Source organism: Carassius auratus, chromosome 42, assembly GCF_003368295.1.
Source record: "Carassius auratus strain Wakin chromosome 42, ASM336829v1, whole genome shotgun sequence".
Classification (NCBI taxonomy): Eukaryota; Metazoa; Chordata; class Actinopteri; order Cypriniformes; family Cyprinidae; genus Carassius; species Carassius auratus.
The window spans coordinates 17956325-17974449 of NC_039284.1; the positions used below are offsets into that span (position 1 = coordinate 17956325).

Consider the following 18125-nt stretch of genomic DNA (forward strand, 5'->3'; position numbering starts at 1 on the left):
GATAACCTGTTACAATTTAATACAATATTATATAGCGTACACTATTTAAATGGACAAAGCCAGGTTTTCAATCTTCATTTAAAGTGCACCTAACTCAGAAACGTAGTTTATGCATACCTGAAAATCAGTAATGAAAAAAAAAAGTGGTCAAGCCAAATACGAACAAAATTTATTTTACATTCATAAAAAAATAATGAATGAATATGAATCTTAAGACCCATGAAAAGAAAATTGAATCATACATCTTTCTGAAAGAGAAGGGTGATGGGGGACATAACCTATAAAGACAATTATATAAATAAAGCAAACAAATTATACCTAAATCTAATAATAAATAACCAAAAACTGAAAGGGGAAGCAACAAAATGGGATGTTTTGGTTCCTACTTAGTGTTTATGCAAGCGATAGGGACCTGAACGAAAGAACCGAGTTAAACTATACAACTACAAAACAAATTCTGATTGTTCCTTTGAGCTGTGAGACTTAATTTATCATCAAAATAGAAGACTCGGGTCTGTAAAAATCTATACACAATAGTAGTCTAGAAACGCAGTTGAAGTACAAAAAATAAAATAAAAATGCACCATTTTGAAACTGCAGACAAAAGACACAATGCTTTCTGTCCTGAGTTAATGTTTGAACGCAAAAAAACCTTTTAGAAAACAATGTTTTTTTTTTTTTTTTTTTAATTCACAGCACAGTTGTTTTTCCTTTCTCCCGCTAGTGAAGGACTTATTCTTTGCTCCATAGGATTAAAGGCCGATTTACAGTCCTGTCACTGGCTGTGAAGATAAATGCCGCTTGATATGCCGTTTTGCTTGCACTCACAAGAGCAATGTAGAATTTTCTTCACACCACACTGGAATGTTCATGAACATTCCACAAATGCCACAGAACAACATAATTAGACACCAGATTATGAACTGGTCTTTAGTCTCGGCCAGTTGGTGTGTTTGTGTGGAAGATGGGCTTCCGTTTACATCCGTGACCGTTTCTGTGGAGGAGTCATGCGTTCAGCCAGGCCGAGTCTCTGAAGCTCAGAATGGAAGAAGGCCTGGAGCCGTAGACCAGCCTTTGCTTCATTGGTGTTGCGAGAGTTGTACTCCAGACAGTTGGAAAACATGAGCTCCACATCCTCGATATACTCCACTATAAGATTAACACAAAAGAATAACATTTAGCAATGATTTATGTTGTACGACTCTTTCAAGCCGTTAAAGGGGTTTAGGTAAGGTTCATTCCAAATTACATTTTCATTTACTCAAGTGGATATTTCGGTTTTTGAAAAGTCAATTAGTGTAGAAAAAACCTTCAATTTCATCCCCACTTAGATGCAATGTGTACTTTAGATGTGAAGCAAGTCGATTTGTATGAAAGCATCTTCCAAACGCTTTCCAAAGTTAATTAAACTTAATAAAAATACTCTTAAATCAGACGGTTTTGAACTGGTGAAGTTGAAAACCTTATAGTTAAATATAGACTTATGTGAAAACTAGTTTAATTTAATCCTTGCTTCAACAAAACAAAATGACTGACTTACCAGCAGTTTGATATTCACAGTTGTTAACCTTTTCCCTGATTGTGCTCAAGGCGATGGGTTTTTTGATTATGTCATAGTAATCAGGCACCTGGAAATATGTGCAATAAAAGTAGTGATTAAAACCATGAAAATAATGCCTCAGGTGTAAAACTATAAAAGTGAGATGTCACTTAACAACTGCAAAGATTTAGGAGTACAGCTGGTCGTAAACCAAGAATTGAAGCTCTATGACCTTGTTATAGACGGTAACTTCTAAATGCACTACCTGAGTTCTGGATACCAGTTTCTTGAAAGGCCAGCTGTCCTCGTGTCTGACCAGGTCCACAGTGAGCAGCTCACAGGCTGACAGCTCGTGGACGCCTAAGTTTCTCCCTGAGCTTCGACGATTGGATGAAGTGGTGGCTGGAGCCAAAACGACCTTGGCTTTTGGGGAGACCTCTGCTGGAGAAACAGTGGCAAACCACAATAGATGAGATATGAACAAGAAGTCTCAGAGGAAATGAACAAGTGTCTGCATTTAGTTAAAGATTAATCATGTAATTAACTCCAATCCTAAGAAGTCCCTTTCTTTTTTATTCTGTTCTGGAAACATTAAAAGACTTGTGAGATGTCAGAATTGTGAGGAAAAAATTGCAAGATGGAATTTACAAGTTTATAATTTACAACTGTGAAATACAAACTGAATTCTGAGGGGGAAAAAAGACAGAATAGTGATCTATAAACTTGCCATTACACAAAAAATAGTAAGATCTGTGAGATTATTATTATTATTTCTATTATTTCATGGCAGAGTATTATTTGTGACTGAGGCAAGTCATAATTACCTTTTTTATTTTTGTTTATTTTATTTTAGCCATCCTAATTTGATGTGATGCAGTAAATTAATTTCCTTTAAGCTGATTTATTTAATGCGTGTATGTGCGCATGAATTTATGGACACTCCTTACCAGTACTGGGTCTCTTCCTAGAGTCCCTAGAGTTATTCTCTGCTGTAGGACTGGACTGGTTGGATTTGGTTGTGCCATTAGCAGCGAGCACCTCTAGGCTAAGACGAGCACTGGAGCGGCTTCCTGCCCGGGGAGGGGGCTTGCCATTGGATACTGGGGTGGACTTCTTCCCTGAGTTTTTGGAGCCTCCTTTATTAGCAGACTGGTTCTGTTTGGGTGTGCTCTGCTGTGAGCGAGGAGTGGAATGACTTGATTCAGCCTGTTTTGATCTGGTGTTCAAACGACCTCCTTTATTGCTACGTGGAGGCAGTTTGACAGCAGCCTTCTTGGGCACACTGTTAAATAAACAAGAAAAAAGAAAACAATGTTCATGATATCTTTCTGGACTTAATAAGTAAATGGCAAAAAAACAAAAAACAAACAAAAGCAAAATAAAGAAAAATCGTAGTCCACTAACTCTTCCTCCTCTGACTGTTCTTCTTCTGACTCATCTTCATCCTCTTCTGATTCTTCTTCCTCTTGTTCAGACTCCTCCTCATCCTCCATTTCTTCTTCAGAGTCAATAGAGGAACGCTGACGGGAGTTGATCCTGTGGGAACGCTGTTTGGGACGGCATTCAGGACAGAACCAGTCTTCAGAGGGAACAGCCTGTAAAACAAATGAAGGAATAATCCAAACTTTCAAGAAGTTTAAGAGGTTTTCTATTTACAAATAAATAAGCAATTTATTAACAGATTGCTGATATGCATGTCTATTTTATCCTTGGCTGCATGTGTTTGTTTATACATACACACCTTAAAGGGATAATCCACCCCAAAATGAAAATAGTGTCATTAAATCACTTACCCCCATGTCGCTCCAAACCCTTAAACGCTTTATTCGTCTTCGGAATACAATTTAAGATATATTGGATGAAAACCCGGGAGGCTTTTCCCATTGATTGGCACGTAAATTACAATGTCAAGGTCCAGAACAGTATAAAAAGCCGCGTTTCCACCTCTGGAACTTTACCCAGGAACTAGGGACTTTGGGCTGGTACTGTGTGTTTCCACCACAGGAACCAGGAACTAAAAGTTCCGGGTAAAAAAATGCCCCTCAGAAAGTCCCTGCTGGCGAGGTAGTACTTTTTCAAAGTTCCAGAAACCTTCGGGGCCAGGACTTGGGCACTAAACATGCTCAACCACCATTTATTCGGACCATTTTCAAAATATGACCAATAATAAAACCAAAATAATGACTTTATTCAACAATTTGTCTCCTCTGTGTCTCTCCGCATCACCATAGAGCCATTTTGGAGAATATCCACTGAACACAAACTGCATACGCTATTGTGTCACCTGTGACACAAAGATATGTTTTCTACGTGTATTTATTATTTACACTGATTTGCATTCGTGCAGCACAGCAGATATTCTCCAAAATGGTGCTACCTTGATGTGAAAAGACATGAGACGAATTGTTGAAGAAAGTTGTTATTTTTTTCCTTCACGTAAAAAAAGGATTCTAGTTGCTTCATAACCTTACGGTTGAACCACTGATGGCAGATGGACTATTCAGATGATGTCTTTCATACTTTTCTGGACCTTGACGGTTTAATTTTACTTGGCAGTCTATGGGGCAGACACAAACCTCACGGTTTTCATCCAAAATATCTTTTTTTTTGTTTTCATTGTTTTCAGACGATGAAAAAAGAGTGGAGTACCCTTTTATATCTGCATGGCAATTCGGGGTTTATGAAAAATAACAAGTAATAAGGTTCAACTGAATCAAACCTTTCAAAAACTATGGTTCTTACCTTCAGTTTTGGCCGAACACAGAAAATATGATAGCCTCTGTCACAGGCGTCACATAGAAGCATGTTCTCAGCGTCTCCTTTCCTTCGACACACCTTACAGCGGGCATTGAGGATGGATTTGGCCCAGACTATGCTGCGCTCAAGTGTGGAAAGATGCAAGAAAACCTGCGACAAGCTGGAGCAGGACAACAAAGACTCACGCCAGCGTTCTTGCACAGTTTTCACCTGCCGTCCACTTTCACTGCCATCTGTTGAGGAAAACAGGTTAAGAACTTGTAATTTAAAACAATGTGTTAAAGGGGTCATATGACGTTGCTAAAAAAAACCCCATTATTTTGTGTATTTGGTGTAATGAAATGTGCTTATGCGGTTTAAGGTAAAAAAAAAAATATATACATTTTCCAGATACTGTACATTATTGGTTCTCTATGTGCGACGTACAAAGCTCATCGTCTTGAAAAGGGAGGTGTGCTATGCTTGGCCAGCTATCCAGTGCATTGTGAAAAACAATGGTAACAATACTACAGCAAGAAAAGTTATGCCTTCTTTCTTTACGTGAACATTTGGGCCATGTTATGCAAATCTTCCCACACAGTGATGTAGACATGTGGGGACTACGCGTTTTAGGAGGTTGTGGACGAGTCTTAACTTTTAAAAAGAATATCTATTTGGGTTTTAGACTTCAGCCTTTGCAACTTTAGGAATCCTATCCATTCACTAAGCGTTAATGACACTCCAAAGAGAAAGGAAAACTTTAAATCGCATCATATGACCCCTTTAAAAGGGAAAACGCTTTTTGAAAAGTTTTTTTTTGGTAAATAAGATTTACCATCTTTCTCGCTGGACTGGTCGTCATCTTTCTTTTTGTCCTTTTTCTTCAACTTCTGGTCTTTCTTGGTATCCTCATCACCTGATTAAAACCAAAACATTTAGAAACCAATGAATTAAAAATGAAACAAAAACATTTCTACAAACAAAACAATAGTCCAAATTAGGGATGTAAATTTTCAATAATTTCCATGCTTGAGTTTAAATTAAGAATTAACCAATTAATCATTAACCTTAATGCTGCAAAATGCGTCTGTGTAGAGGTCGGCCGATATTTGTCATTTTTTTATATATCAGCATTGCCCGATATCAGTGTTTAGTAGCGCCGATTTAAAGTCAGGCATGTCGACGGGCAGCCGCGTGTTATTGGTGCGGTGAAAAGTAATGCCCAAGCCAAACTTTTGGAAGATTCAATAACAGTCCTGGGAGATAAATGTAGTCAGAGAATTTCACTCTGCAAATGGGGTGGAGAAGTAGGCATCTCTCACAAACTGCAGCATGGTTGAGGGCTACTTTACTCCGCTCCGCTAACAGGCAGCAGCATGCTCGGAAAGACAGCTGTCCTGGAGCTGCCCAGAACAGAACAGTGACTTACATTTGTTCGGAAGCATGGTTTGATGCAGACAAGCCAGGTTTCCATCCAACTCCTTCGCATTTAGGGATGTCAATATTCAATAATCCCCATGATCGATCGTAGTTTAAATTATGATCAATTAATAACCTTAATGCTGCAAATGCATCTGCATTAACTTTAATGCTGCAAAATACATCTGTGTAGAGGTCGACCGATATATTGGGCCGATATTTGTCCATTAATGCTATTTTGTTGTTCCATTTAATCTTTGAAATTTGCTGTCAACCGATCATGAATTCCAGTTGTACATTTATGCCAAATGAGAGAGGAAGGCATCATTTTCTCTTCAAAGTTAATTTGTTTCTGGATTGATGTTTTTATAGCCTAAACACATAGCCTTAACTTTAGAGTATTTGTTGTGGAGAGAAACTAATAACTGCGTTTATAATGTTTGTAAACATTTTGCTTTATCCTACAGACATTTTAGCCTACATTATTTCTAAATGTAATCGGGCTAATGAAATGTGACGTGAGTCTATACGCTACTTATGTTTTTTTTTCACTCTCAAAATGCTGTCTTATACAAGTAGGGTATTTTTAATAATGCAGCAAACATTTTTAAATATCTTAAAAATACTTTAATGTCTTGATAGATTTTTTTTCTTTTGTTTAGTAGCCTACATTTGGCCAAAATCTAGAAAAGATGCTGCTGCATTGCATTCTCACCAAGAACGATAACTATAAAGATAACTATAAAGATAACAATATTAGTGTCCACACCACCGAACAATATTATCTGTGTATTCCAAGCAGACGGGCGTATCCTGCATTACATTCTCGAGCTCATTACAGCAGGATTGATTCTGATTAGTTAGCATCAGGAATCGTTCATCAGGAAAAAAAAAATCGTTCTGAAAGTGATTCCAAAGATATAATTTATCTGTGCCTTTATCGTTATAGTAGTTGTGTGGAATCTGCTATTCTTTAATAGTGAGAATGATTTTTAGAACTTTATCGTTATCTTTATAGTTACCCTGCTTTGTGTGAACGGGCCTTAAGCATATTATAGGCAAAAAAAAACCCCAAAAAAACCCTGAATCGGTTTTGGAACAGTAATAATACAGAGGAACGCAGAAACAGGAACATAAAATATAGATTTTGCTCAGAGTGAACCCATTGAATATTTTTTTCCGTTTTCAAGCCCTGCCCAAAATTAAATAATTTAAATTAACCATCAATAATCGTTGACATCCCTCATCCATATAGTTTTCAGGAACACATTCTTATACCCTCAAAGTTTCAGAAGAAACCATAGAAGTAACAGATCTTACCTAGAGGAGCTTTCAGGAACTTGCGCTCTATGCCCTGCTCAATCTGTGCAAGAGCATATGCCAAATAGTGGACAATGTTATTGACTGGTTGTGGTGTGCTCACAGCAGTGGACGTGGCACTCTGACCCTCAGCCTTCAATTCTTGCAACCTAAACACGAGGATTCAAACATCAGACTCTGTTTGAACACAGAAATAAAAATACACAGCTATTAAAGTAAAATAACCTGTCTTTGACTTTGACTTGATTCTCATAAATCTCCATTGGCTCCTCTTCTCTGTTGATCAGCCCGTTACCTTTGGACTGGGGATTTAGCAGTTCAATGTTTCCATTTTCCAGTGCAACTCTCCATGAGTTTCTGTCCATCACCTTTTCAGAGGCACAATAAAAAAATAAAAATAAATTGGTAGCACTTTTTTACAGTCCTGTTCCTCATGTACATACTATGTACTTATTATAGTAATTACAATAACTATGTAATAACTAGGTACTAACCCTGAACCTACCCCTAAACCTAACCCTTCCCCTTGTATTACCAGGATTTTCTTAGGTAAATACACTAAGTACATTATAAGTACATGTTAGTACACGTACTGTAAAATAAAGTGCAACCAATAAATTAAAAATAAAAATAAGAGGGGGGATGTTGACCAGATCAAGCTACAACGCACTGTAAGAGATACAATAGTCACAACATTGGAATGTGGTCAATACAATCAACATACTTTAATTGCCCCCAGAGTTCCTTGATAGATGCGGTCCTCAATATCCAGTAGTAGATCTCTGAGACGGTTCTCCATGAAGCGCTCAGCAGGTACAGTGCTTTGTGTGTAAGACGGGCCAACTTTTGGCTTTAAAGTGCTGGTTTTGGTCTCTTGCAGAGATTCATCTGCACAATAAATGACATTGTTTGGATTAACAAATAATTTTTTTCCCCTCTTATGCTCACCAATGCTGAATTTATATATAATATAAATAAATATAAAAGTAGAACTGCCCTCGACTATGGATTTTTCTGGTTGACCAGTAGTCATTCATTTGAAGCATTAGTCGACTAATCGTACGTTTATAGTCTATAGCCAAATAAGCGCAATCATAAAGCTTGCTCAATTTATCTCGCGCTAAAGTTCACAGACCGAGCCTGAAGAAAGCTAATCCGGTTGGCTATCATTATTTTACAAAAGCACTTAAGTTTGTTTTTATTGTATTATTGTGTGCACACAAATAAATGTAGTCTTCACAGATTTAAAATATGTACTACTCTTATCTGTAGGACCAAAAATGATGGAGTAGCCCATTTTAAGAGCAAGAGAGCGCCAAGAGAGCGTGTTGCTGTTCAGTTTTTAGTGTTAACATTAGAACAGGATTAGTGTCGACCATATTTGAAGTCGATTAATGATAGGCGCGAGCATTTGGATGTCTGGCCTGATGTTCTTTAAAAAATCCCATAGTACCTGAGTAATGGTAACGCTGAACAGCTTTGCTATCCATCAGCTGAACAATGTGCTCCTTCTCCTGCAGAAGTGTCTCTTTAAGGCTGCTCTCTCTGTTTCCACGAGGGTTTAGAGCCTCTATGAGCTGCTCTACCTCCTCAGGTGTGCTGTAGAAGAACCACTGATTAGGCCGGTTGACTGGCGGTGAGGTATTCTGGACCAGCATTGGGTCCTCAGTGATGGCATCGGTCTTAACAGGGCTCTCAGTTGAGGAAAGCTCTTCTATTTTAGGTTCGGGAGTAGGACGGGGATCTAGCATGTCCTCTGTCAGGCCAAAGAAGTCTTCCTCGACAAACAGTGCCCCGGCAGCAGGAAAAATCCAGTAGCGGCGATAAAGGCGGTCTCGGCCGAGAGGCAGGATGTAGGTGCAGGCCATAGCTTTCTGAATGCGCTCCAGGAGTTCTTTCTCTTTGAGCTGCTGTTGCTGTAACTCCTCTGGGCTCAGACTCTCTTTCATTTCAACCTCACCCACCGGTTTCTCTTTCGGGAGGTTGTCTGTTTTCTTTACTGGAGAACAAAAACATATGAATAGATTTGTTATAGAATTTTAACAACCATTTCTCAGGGCAAGCAAGAACTGCTAAAATGTAATATAAATGTATAAATGTAACCATAAATCATTAAAGGTCCCGTTCTTCGTGATCCCATGTTTCAAACTGTAGTTAGTGTGTAATGTTGTTGTTAGGAGTATAAATAATATCTGTAAAATTCTAAAGCTGAAAGTTCAATGCCAAGAGAGATATTTTAGAACAGAATTCGCTTACATCGAATGACCTGTTTGGACTACATCCCTCTACTTCCTGCAGTAATGACGTCACTGGAATGTTTTTTGACTAACCTCCGCCCACAGGATTACACAAAAAGGGGTCGTGGTCTTGTTGTGTTCCGACGGAGAAGAGGCAGAGTTGCGTTTGTCGCCATGTCATTGAAACGCTGTTATTTTCATCTCGGAGTCCAATCCTCTTTGTTTGAGGACTCCCAGGGACGCTGTACTTTGAGATCAATGGTTACAATTTATGTTTAACTTGGTTCCCGAAATTATAATCCACATGTAAAACTATGTGCAGCACATTTTGCTGAGGAAAGCTTCCCAATCTCAATCAGTTTAATGCCGGATTCGCACAAAGATTATTCCTGAAAGATGGAGCAGTTCCCTCTTTGTCTGGAGAAGGCACTGTTTATAGACCACAACCGTTAAGTGTATTTTATTGTTTAAGTTGGTGCGTTTAACGGTTTCTGTAACTTATTACAGAAAGGGCAATGCTGTTTAGCTTTGTTAACTAGATGTTAGGGCTGTGCAAAAAATTTAATGCGTTTCCATGCGCATCTCGTCAGTAAAGGCGTTCTGTGATTAGAAGTACATCTCCAGCACGTGCGTTCAGATCAGGATTGCCAGGTTTTCAAAACAAATCCTGCCCACTTGCTTCTCAAAACTAGTCCAAAAACTAGCCCAATCGCGTTTCCAGGAGGGCAACCTGCGCTAAACTGCTGTCGAATCACAACACAGGAACTGCTGGCACCATCAGAACTCGTTACATATTTCTGAAGGAGGGACTTCATAGAACAAGGAAGTCATCAGCCCGTTTTTATGACAGTGAAAACGGCGGTATACAGATAAGTAAATTGTGTGAAAAATACACACAATTTTTACACGCGAAACATGAACATGTTATACTGCACACTTGCACACTCACAATTGAAGGGTTGTGAGTTCTAGTCTCGGGCCGGACGGAATTGTGGGTGGGGGTAGTGCATGAACAGCTCTCTCTCCACCTTCAATACCACGACTTAGGTGTCCTTGAGCAAGGCATCGAACCCCCAACTGCTCCCTGGGCACCGCAGCATAAATGGCTGCCCACTGCACTGGGTGTGTGCTCACAGTGTGTGTGTGTGTGTGTGTTCACTGCTCTGTGTGTGTGCATTTCGGATGGGTTAAATGCAGAGCACAAATTCTGAGTATGGGTCACCATACTTGGCTGAATGTCACTTCACTTTTCACTTTTTTTTAAACACAATCAAAGCTTCAAAAAAAGCACGAAAAACGTGACCTTTAAAGTTCAAAATTTCTCATACCACTTACAGGTTTATTAAACTGAAAAATCGATTATAATAAGACCAAGAATTATCTTAAAGTAAACTGATGTGATATTTCTGCCGACAATTTTAAAAGCTGATACATTTCTTAGATTTGGTTGGTTGCTCCTCCTCATCCTCTGTGTTTTGCTCAGCATGACCTTCCTGGCTTTTCTGTGCTGATGTCCAACTCCTCTCTACAACCAACAGACAGAAACAAGTTTAATCAAAGTGGACTGGAATGTAAGCTTTGTCCCAAAACCCAGGGATTGAGCATTGGTTTATTGGTTCAGCTTACCCTGAAACACTGTCTCCATTTCTTGCCTCCTCTTTGAGTTTTTCATGTTTTTCTTTCAATTTCTGCTCCTGTTCCCTTAGCTTCTCCTCCTTTCTTTTTCGAACCCTGAAATAAGGTGGTGCAACTATTGGTTTCTAAGCACAAGTCTATGTGATAGACCATAGTCAGGTTTAATGCCATATTAATTTTAAAGCGAGTGGAAACCAAGCGTATAAAAGTCCTAGATCATGTTTTATCAGCTTAAAAAAAAATCAGTATGTTGTAAAACAACAGAACATTCATTGAACGTGTTGTACTTCTATCCCTTACAGCCTTGTTTTCATTTCGGTCTAAAATATGGTGCTACCCAGACTCCATGCCGTACCTCTCTGCAGCTTCTTCTCGTTCTCTGCGATGCTGTTCAGCTTTAAGCTCTCGCAATTCCTGCTTGGCAGATCTCTGCTCGTCTGCATTGTCTTCTATAAAGTCTCTTGTAGATACCAAAGTCAGCAGTTTTCCACACAAAGATGGAGGATCTTTAGCTTCTCTCCTGAACACACATGTAACAAAATTAGACTGTGCAAAATCCTAAAATGTTAATTTTTAAATTAACTTATTTCCCCCAAAATGAGAAAAACTAAAAAAATTCTCAATTCAGTCTCAGATTTTCAGACTTTTGGACCCCAATGTATATATAAAAAATAAAATAAAAATAAAAACACCAACCAGGCAGCAGGTCATAGACAGCAATGCAGGAGAGCTTTTTGAGCAGGCACTGGTTTGACAGACACAGCTCCACACAGGGGTCATCTGTGGAGCCAAACCCCCCTGTTTCTGGTAGCGAAACTTTGCATTGGTGGACATGCAATCTGCCCCCGATGCCAGGATATGCAGCCTCAGAATCTCAGAGAGAGTACAGCTGTCCAGATCCAACTGCTTCAGACTACAGCCTGTGAAGAGAAAGAAGAAACATGGTTCCACTGGTTGTTTGAATTTACTGAAAGTATATATTATAACAGTCTATATTATTCATAAAGGCACAAAGTTATAATTCTTTAAGTGGTCATAAAGACAGACATATATCAGGGCACATCTGACCTTGGTGCAGTTGTGGCCAGGCAGCAGCAAGAGATGCCACAGCGCTGATGGCAAACTGTGTGGGGTCAGCGTCATCCTCCAGAGCTTCACTAAGATCTAAGAATGAAACCCACAGTCATTTAAACCTGACTCGCCAGGATACTGAAGGTAAAATAACATATCAGGACTAGTAGTGGTAAACCATATGTCAGCTAGGTGAACTAATGGGCTGAAAATCTTCTAACAAATCGATAAAATATTTTTAAAAATCCTTAAACTTATTTTTTTTATTTTACTTATTTTGCTGTGGCGATTTCTTATTTTTGTTTACTTTTACAGAAAGTATATCTGTCTGTAAGATTTAATAAAGCAAAATATTTCCCAAATTGAGATATCTTCCGTTTAGTCTCTGTATTATAAATAGGCTATTATAAATAGGCTGTAACTAGGGATGCAAATTTTTCCAAAATATTGTATTTGAATATTTGGGCTAATAAAAAAAAAATTTAATATTTATTTACATGACGCATGATTTACATGCTAATGAGAAAGACAATTCTTTTTAATAATCAAGTTTTTTTCACCATTTCTGAACAAGCTTATGATTGAGCATTATACACAACAATGATCTAAAAAATTTTACATCTCAAGGTTTTCTTTTAGTTGAAAAAAATTCTGCAATCATATAGATAACTCCACAGCGCAAAAAAAAGTGCATTTAGTTATAACTGAAAGTTAGTTTGCATGCTAAAGATTTAACATGGATTCCCTGATTAACAGGTATGAAAGCAACAGGTAGTAAAATGTAAATAGTGTTTTTATTTTTTCAAATAATAATTACAGATTGAATACTAAAATATTTGACTATTTGTGCACACCCCTAGTTGTAACCTCTGTAACTCTGACCTTTGGTGTCCGCTTCCGCCACCTGGTCTTTGGCCACTTCCTCCTGTTCCTCTGCCAAAGCCTGAAATATGGCCGAAAGGAAGAAAAATAGCAGTTTCACAGAGTGGCCCCTCAGGATCAGAGCCCACCAAGGCCTCTTCCAGAACCTCTGTAAACGACAACAACCCTCATTAGGAGCATTCCAAAAAATTAATCTCAAAGTCTCCCAAAGAAATAATAAATTAATTAATAAAAAAAAAAAAAAATCAATTCAAGCAATGTGATCAGCTAGAGAGAAAGAGAGAGAAAAAAATTATTATTGTTTTTATAGGAGATGCACACTCAGACTCGCAAGTAAATGTCCACTGCTATGATTGGCTAAAAGTTTTGCTTATTAAAATAACAGTTGGACGCTGCGGTGACATACTCTGAAAACAACATGGGACATTTGGGTTAATTTGGGTACATGAAGCAACAACACGCATGTCTGATATGTTAGGATCACAAGGAAGCCAATTCAAAGACTATTTTTCATAACTTGCATTACACAGTGTCTTGTAATCTTGTAATGTCATCAGCATGATTCGGTTTCCTCTCCACTTACTACAAGCGCATATCAATGGGCTAAAGAGGCAGTGGTGTAGTAACAGTGTGGCTAAGCACCAATCTCTGCAGGAGAAGATCAACGCCTATGTCATAAAGTGGCACATTCCCAAATGACTTGTTTTCTGGATTTAGTTTTCAGTACTTTTGAGCTTTGAAACTTACAAGATGTTTTAATAGTACATTTTAATAGTACACTCAGTTCATGACCCTTTGATTTCTAAGTGTATATTCCCTTTAATAATCATGATAATAAATTAATAACATATATAAAAATATAGTAAAAGTATTAATAGAGTTGTTATCAGGGTTTCTGCAAGATTTTTATTCTATTATCATTGGCAACCTGAACCACTTGAACCCTTTTAACTTTCCCGCACGTATTCAGTGGTCTCAGTACCATTCCATCCATGAAGTGTTTAGAAAACATTACCTTTTTAACCGTTTTAGTTAACTGCTTAAGGGGCCGTTCACATATCGCGTCTTTTGCGCGCTCAAGTTTGTTATTTTCAATGTAGGCGCGTGGTGTGCGCGCTCATAATGGAAGCGACGTTAAAACACCTCTACTTTTCAGAGAGCCGCAAGCACACCGCAGGTCATGTGACAAGAACTAACCAATCAGCTTCATCCTTTCCCGTAATAACTTTGAAATCTCAGCCAAGATGAAGGAACAGCTGACCATAGCTATATATGGATTGTAATTTTGAAATAAATTTAGTAGCAAAGCTACTGCAAGCGATTTTTAGTGCTGCAAATCCATTTATCCTTTGCTGAAATTTCCACGTTTCATGGAGAGATCGTGTCATGATTGGTTAGCAACGACAGGCGCCTCAGTAGCGCAACTGCCCGAGCGCTTTGGAAAGAAGGAGAAAGCGGCACGCCTAGCGTTTTCCACACTTTTTTAGGCGCAATGTGTGAATGGCCCCCAAGGCAATTTCATGATTTCATTCAACATGCAGTAACCACCATCACCTGAAACACCTACCAACCTTAATGTTTACCATTACTAATCTGCACGATTCACATGGGTTATGATTTAAGGCAGAAAAAAACAAATAGAATGTTTTTAAGATACTTGGGCTAGAGAGTGGGAATGGCATAATATCTCAGAGTGTAACGCATTTATGAGCAGTAAGTGTTTCTTACCAAGTGTTACACCATCAGGGAATTCATCCTTTAGATCAAATAGCTCTCCAAATGCATTCAGGAACTCGAGCACCATCAGAGCATCTCCAAATAGCTCTGGAGGAAGACGTGTTTTCACTGGAAGAGGCTTTGGCAGCTCCTAAAGACAGGCACATTTAAAAACAGTGTTAGTCTGCGGCTTATGTACTTGTTCCTGCAAAAATGATTTTAATAGACTGAGAGGGCATGTTACCTTTAGGTCATCACACTCCAGGTCCTCTCGAGGTTTGCTCCATAACTTTAATCGTTCTGCATATTTTTTCTTTTCCTCCTTTAGCTTCTCTCGTTCCTGCAGCACATTTACAATTAGCCGTAAACAACAAACAAAAGTATAACATGTGCAATAATTAATCAAATGTAACAAAATATAAGCATTATTTACTTTGACATATGTAGGACCAAAAATGTGTGACAAACACTAGAGATATATGCACTGAAAAACAACAACAAAAAACCTTCCAACTCACCCTCTCTTTCTGAAGTCTCATTCGTTCCTTCTCCTCTTTCCGCCTATGTTTCTCCTCTTCTAATATCCTCTTCATCTCCTCTCTCTTTTTCTCCTTGTCCTCTTTTCTTTCCTTTTGGCCTCAAATAGATCTTCTCTTTCTTTCTTGAATTTTTTCTTCATAACACAAGCCATGGAAAGAAACAGCTAATTTATGCAGATGCATTACAAAATTCACCATATCACATGTGTAGTCAGTGTGTAACTTGGATTTTGCATTTTAAACTTACCCATGGCCATCATCTGTTCTTTCTGCTGCATCAGTTTGAATTTCTCCTCACCATAATTCATCTAAAATTAGGAAACAAATCAGAGAAACCACACCAGACTGATTTTTTTATTTCTTGAAAAAATTGGTGTGTGGTAAGGGTTTCTGCAGGATTTTAAGCTCAAATTTAATACCTTTTTAAGACCTGCATAAATAAAATTAATACCATATGAATGGGGTTGGGCAATGTCTATAGTACCATATTACACTGTAAAATTACTGATAAAAGCATAAATTTACAGATACAAGTTTTCACAAAAACAAACATTTTATAAAATGCTAAACTTCATATTTCAGCCTTTAAGCCATTTTAAAGAAAATGGATGAGTCAAAAGTATTAATTATTATATTAACTTTAACGATTATTATTGATAAAATATTATATCAATTAAATATAAAATGTGTGCAATAGACAAAAAAAACTCTCTCAATCATTTTCTGGGATTTTATCAATAACGGTAATTACATAATATTTTGCTATAGAGTGTGTTATTGTACTGATATCTTATCTCTAATTGTGCTAACAGCTGCCCCCCTGAATTTATTGATATTTTTCATCTGTGTGGTAAGTTCACAGCAATAATAGAAATTTATCATTTCCAACTAGTTTTATGCCATTTTTACCTTTAAGACATTTTTTTCTAAAAGTGTGCACCATCTTTTGAGTCAAATTCTTACATTTGGGCTTTTTCCAAGCAAATTAAATCATTTACCACATGCTTTAATGCAGCTCCGAGGGACATATAATACTTTAACATTGAAAACTGTAGGCGTTTTGTTTCATTTTTGTGATATACTGGACATCAAATCACAAATAGTTCAAACAAATTGCGATATTATTGCAGGATTCGGAGACCACGTCGAACACCACTACACTTTTCAGATTTTTATAATGCATTGTCTTCTTATTGATCCACCAGTTCACATTTAAAGCTCTGCGTGTTTGCAGGGTAAAAACGAGTCAATTTTCGTATTGTTCTTAACTCTGAACAAAACAACAGTTTTATTGAAAATGCTCATTCATTCTGCCAGCAGGTGGAGCGTTTGGTAGAATCTAACGGTTTCCTTGGTAACAGCAGAACACAAAGCAGCACAGCACCCTTCTTCGAACTGCAGCACTCATGTTGATTTAATGAAGTTAATGAAGCCTTTTGAAGTTTAATCTCACATTCAAGCCATATCGCAAATTCTGGTCTTTTCGTCCCCAAATTTAAGACCTCTTGAAATTATAATTAAGACTTTCCTGTACAATTTAAGACTTTTTAAAGGCCTTAAATTTGACAACTGAATTTAAGACTTCAAGACCAGCGCAAACCCTGTGTGCCATACTTGTAATTGCCTGAATGAAGATGTCCAAGTTGCAAACATTACATCTAAGCCCAAAATAACCCACCTCTGTTGGGGAGGTATCATTAGGACGGCAACCTCTGCCCTTCCCCGGTGGACTGAAGGCAAACACTGGCGGCTCATCCGGGAAGAAGTGGGAGAAACTGTGTTCGGCTATCTTGTATTCTAGAACTGTTGATGGCTGAAAAAAAAAAAAAAAAAAACCAGAAAAGGAAAAAAATAAAATAACAATAAAATAGGCAATCTGAATGATTTTGTTTCATTTTGCGTTTACCTTGAGTCGGATGGTCCCTTTCATTGGTTCACAGTGCTGTTTAAGAAGCAGCTTCAATCGATCTCGACTAAAAACACTCTTCTTACGACTATATGATAGAATGCAAAAGTGGGTGAGGGAGAAATCAGTGAAAGACTTTACAATGAGTAACAAACAAGAGAAACATACATCTATGACATTTCATGAATTTATCTCTATTTAAAAAAAATAATAAAAACATCTGGATCTCACCTAATCTGAGAAGCTTTTACCACTAAAGTTTCACAACCCTCTGGGCTGACAGGCTGAACTCTGTATTTAAATAAAGATGGACTGGTGGCTTTCTTCTTCTTGCTTTAGACAAAAAAAGCATAAAGCATGCAATTTAGATTTGGAAACATATGAAGCATTTCATAGAAAGTAAGTTCTGAGCACCGACCCATAGTTGGTGTTTTGGGAGAAGTGACTGTGGGCTCCTCATCACTGTCACTGATAACAATCGAATCTCCCTCTATATGATGTCTGACATGGCCGTTGACTGTGCCATTGGAATGAGGAGGTGTAACATCCAATATTTTGCAGGGTTGTCTGTTGAGCATGGAAATATTACAACCGATTAAACTAATCTGTGTGAATTGGTTAAGTTCCAAATAGAAAAAAAAAGTGTGAACTACTAACTAATTTATATGAAAAACATACTTCTTTACATTACATGATGAACGAATGAAAACTAGACTTAATCAGACAGCTTGGGAACCAGTATTTTACTTGAAATGTTACTACAAACAGTATGTGTACAGGTAAAATGTTTTCAATCCATTTTAAAAGCACAGTTCATAAAGAAATTGTGAAAATGCAAGCCTATCTCTATGGCTACTAGAACAGCCATTCATTTTCCTTCTCTTTAAATATTGGATTTATCTAAAATGTAGAAAACACATCTCATCACTAACTTGAAAAAAAAATCCAAACATATAGAATCAAGCAGGCCGTTTGGGAGTGATCTACTTGACTGACTGGTTCAGACAGCAAGACTCGAGCCCTGTTCACACCAAGAATGATAACTAAAAAGATAATGATATTAGTGTCGACACCAGCGAACAATATCATCTGTTTATTCTCAAGCTCATAATAGTAGGATGCAT

The 18125-nt window shown here is 37.8% G+C and overlaps 1 pseudogene; it reads right to left on the bottom strand.

Annotated features, from left to right (window-relative positions):
- Window positions 1–152: 152 nt before the first annotated feature.
- LOC113060366 (bromodomain adjacent to zinc finger domain protein 1A-like) overlaps window positions 153–18125 on the bottom strand; it is a 19582-nt pseudogene continuing 1609 nt past the window's right edge.